Consider the following 4,866-nt stretch of genomic DNA (forward strand, 5'->3'; position numbering starts at 1 on the left):
TATGAAATTATTTCTCAAGTTATTTTTTTTGGAAGGAGAGGGAGATATGAATGGGTGAAAATGATTTTTTTTTTATAAAATATACACCCCTGATTTCACTTTATTTTGTCGAGAGGGGGGGATATGAAATACCATTTACATCTATGTAATTTTTTGTCAATCCAACAATTCTTTTCCTTGTAATCTTATATAAGTAATTCTGTTCCATCCTGTCCATTTTATCCAACATATATTCTAGTTTCAAGATCCTACCTCCACCCTCTATCGCAAAAAACTAACGAAAAAATTGGACTTTAAAAGGCTATTAAGGGGAAAAAATAATTTTTTGGAAAGGTGGAGTGAGTTTCAAGAAAATACATACCCCTGATAAAGTTTCTGTGGTGGGAGGAGGTGGAAGTGTTCCAGCAGATGGAGAAGATGTTCCAGAAGACAGAGGAGATGTTCCAGCAGACGCAGACAGAGCAGATGCTGGATATGATTGTGACTCCTCAACTTCCTGTATAAACAGGTTATCTATATATGTTTGTTTATCTAATCATAACTAAGAAACCACTGGACCGATTTGCCTCAAATTTTGATTGGGGATCTCGGGAGAACCACGGGAATGTTCTTAGCTTGATTTTTGAGATTCCAAGTTCAGTGGGTCGACTTTTTTAGTGAAAAGTTAGTTTCCCAGTAAAATCTTCTAAGAATTGAATTATTTGTCAAAGCCACAGAGTTTAAGTACACAAAATTTCACCGACTTATGAAATTATTTCTCAAGTTATTTTTTTTTGGGAAGGAGAGGGGGATATGAGGGAATAGTTTTTTATCCTTTTTGATGATTTTGACCCAAAATTAATATTTATTTTGCCCTATTTTTTTCAAAAAGAATGGGTGAAAATGATTTTTTTTTATAAAATATACACCCCTGATTTCACTTTATTTTGTTGAGAGGGGGTGGGATATGAAATACCATTTACATCTATGTAATTTTTTGTCAATTCAAGAATTCTTTTCCTTGTAATCTTATAAAAGTAATTCTGTTCCATCCTGTCCATTTTATCTAACATATATTCTATTTTCAAGATCCTACTCCACCCTCTATCGGAAAAAACTGACGAAAAAATTGGACTTTAAAAGGCTATTAAGGGGAAAAAATAATTTTTTGGGAAGGTGGAGTGATTTTCAAGAAAATACATACCCCTGATAAAGTTTCCATTCTTGAATTATATTAAATTTTTTAAAACAAATTTATTATTTTTAGTGGTTGGTTTGAGAATGAATCCAGAATAAACCGTTTTTTGGAGGAACAAAACAAAATGATGAGAGTACGAGATTTGTTGATCACAAACAAATTTCCATCATACCTCACCTTGTTCGAGAGACAATCCTTAAGGAAGACATCAAAGAGATTTCTTATGAAAGGTAGTATATTTAATGGTATATACATGGTTGGATCAGGAATCGGTTACATATCTTTGAAACGTCATGTTAATTGTAAATAGAGGGTCATTAGAAGTTACGTCGACAGTCCCTTTAATGCTTGAACAATTGACGTAATCTCAAGTAGCTCTCCATTCATAAAGATATCTGTCCGATTCACAACGGTACTCTTATAAGCCATGTACTCGGTCGAAAATGAGTCATCCATCATCTTCTCTTGGAAAAGTAAGCATTTTTAATTGGGGTTTCTCTTGCGCATTTTTCTTCAGAAACCGTTTAGAACAGTGAAAGAATTAAACACTTTTAAATCTTGTAAAACAACGGCATTAACTACAATTCACATAATTGGTCAAATAAATGTTTCAAGGGTACCGTTCTGAATCGACAACCTCGGTTAAAGTGGAAAATAACTAGGTTAATGTTTTTAATTGTAACTTTTTTATCACTTTACACTCCAGTTCATTTCATGAACTCAGGGGCGGGGGCAGCCAGCAGGTTGAAATGATACTGTAAATCAAAGCCATTCTTGTTAAATAATTAGATATCATGTTTATTTTTAGATAACGTCCTGTACTTAAAGGACAAAACGAAATTAAGAAAAGTCGTCTTTTCTCTGGAAGAAGCTAAGAAACTTCTGTGGATGTATCATTCTAACTCCATGGTGGGTGCGCATTCAGGAATGAAAAACACACAATTCAAGATTGCCAACAGCTACTACTGGAAAGGATTTTCAGAAGATGTAACTGAATATGTAAGTTATATTTAAAATTAAAATCTTTTAAAGGTACAGACCCGCTATGTAAGGTAGTTGAATTTTGTTTACATATTTTGTCGTCGTTATTTAAATATTTGAAAAAAACAATTCTGAAAAAGTATCCACCTAAAAGTACGATTTTGAACTTCGACTTTGCGCTCAAACTCAGGATTAACAGATCTTTAAAAGTTTTTTTATGTCTCAAATGAATCCTAAAGAATTTTTCCACAACACTGCATACTCAGTTTAACTACCTAATATAGCCGGTCTGTCCCTTTAAGAGAAATAATATTTAAGCATTTCACTTTATGTGTCACTTTAAAAATATTTCCCCATTCCCCACTTCAAAAATTATTTTATCACAATGTTATAAATGTAACAATCCATTTTAAAAGAATGGCAAGTCCAATTTACAGCGTTACCCATTAAACCTTGAGTCTAATAATTTAGTAATGTTGCAGTGTCATATCAATTGAACTACAACGATTGGACTAACGTTCCTTGGGACTTATGTTCATCCAGACTAATATTTAGGAAATATTTGTTCATATGAACTATTTTTTCTTATTTTTTAATTACCTCACATTAAGTTTTAAATATTTTTACACAAAAAAATCTTACTCTTAATATCTTAAAATTTTAATATTTGAGAGTTAGGTTAGGGTTACAACAATATCTGGCCTGAGCGCTGTTGCTGGGTCAGGCTAGGGGGCCAAGCACTGCGGCCATGACAAGCTAGGGGCCCGGTGCTGAGGCCACAGATTTTTAGATGATGTAAATCATGCAATGGGTTCAAAAATATTTTTGAATTTTAATAGAAATTAGTTCATCTGAATATAATTAATTTTCATTTCATTGTACTAATGTTCAAATGGACTAAAAACTGGCTTGTGAACAGCTGACATTAGTCCAATCGGCTGATAGTTCAATCAATATGGCATCGATGTTGCATCCTCTACGGAATATCCCCTATATACTGATCTTCTGATCTTCTGCAGTATAGGACAGTTGTTTAATTTTTATTATTTTTATTATTATTTTATTTTTTAAAGGGAAATCATGGATATCTCATTCATTCTTGATTAGACAAAGCTTTCTTTTTCCTATGCCTTATATTTAATATTTTGGCATTTTTGATATTTCATTTATTTTACCCAATTAGGTGAAATCTTGTATTAAATGTCAACTGTTCGAGCCATTGAAGACCCAAGCTCCTGTCATGACTCCAATTCGAGTGTCAGAACCCCTTGAACTAGTTGGAATCGACTTGGTCGGGCCTCTTGCTGAAAGCAATGGTCACAAGTATGTTCTGACGATGACAGATTACTTTACAAAGGTATCATTATGACAGAAATAAATTACTTGTTAAATAAATTTATAGAAAATGATTCCCTCCTCCCTCCTGTTATTTTGTATGCTACTTAATTTTTAATGATTTTCATTATCTTGCAGGGTTGTAGATTTTCTTAAAAAGTTAATTCCCTCCCCCCCCCCCTTAAAAATCATATTCTGCCCTAGAAATTATGTTAACAATTTTTAACAAGGTTAACAATGTGTTTTTGGCTGTATTTGGGGGGTTAAGAATTCATATTCTATAATTGAATTAGATTTTTCACTCACACATTTAGTTCATACATGTTATAAGTTGCTTTAGTCTAAATTATAATTTTTTCTTTATTCTTTAATATTTTGGTTTATATAGTTCTTAAATTCTTAAAGTTATAAAAGATGGGGAAATTAAACCACCCTAACATATATTTTTTCTAAAATTATTTTGTAACATTTAGTATGTTTGGGTCGTGGCTCTGAAGGACAAGACTGCGGATGAAGTAGCAAAGGGGATTTTAGATTACATCTGCATTTTCGGACCGCCAAGAAGAATCCTCTCTGACCAAGGCAGAGAATTTAATGATCAAACAAACTCTCGCCTTATGGCAAAATTTAAAATCAAGCACTCAGTAACAAGTGCTTACCACCCACAGACAAATGGACTTGATGAACGTACTAATCAAACTATGAAGGTAATATACAAAATGATCTTTTAACAATATGGCTTTTAGATAAGCTCGTGCAACTTTTTTCTTAATGGTGAAAATCGTTTCTGATTATATCTAGCCCAATCTTACTAAAATATGTTATTTTTTTAATTTGAAACCAAACATCTTTCATTAGAGCTTGCATATTATTCAATGCGGTTGTTAAATATGTTCTGAAAAAAAAAATTTATTTCTCCTCTTCCATTATCTGATAAATTTTTAATCATGTATCTATATTTTGTTTAAACATTTTATTTCTCACCAAGTAGCATTAAAACTTATAAGAGTAATTTCTAGACATTTTTCTACTTACATAAAGTTTTCGATAACTTTTACCAAACAATTTTTTTACTTTCTTCTATCACTTCTATTTTCCCCATTTCAGCAAATATAAAACATGAAATTGTTTGCCCTCTGTGTAAACCTACGTAACATTTTTTTTTTGGGGGGGGGGCAATTTTCAGAGAAAATATACACCCATAATTTTCTTGTAGTCCACCTTCAGTATACAATGCATTACTATTTCAGGATTGTTTTATGAATATCTTTTTGTCCTTATTCTGAATCAGGGAATTATTCTGTGGATAAACACATTTCTGAAGTTAAATTAATTTTGATTTTAATTATTTTTTAGACCAGACTTGCAAAACA

Source organism: Eurytemora carolleeae, unplaced genomic scaffold, assembly GCF_000591075.1.
Source record: "Eurytemora carolleeae unplaced genomic scaffold, Eaff_2.0 scaffold412, whole genome shotgun sequence".
NCBI lineage: Eukaryota > Metazoa > Arthropoda > Copepoda > Calanoida > Temoridae > Eurytemora > Eurytemora carolleeae.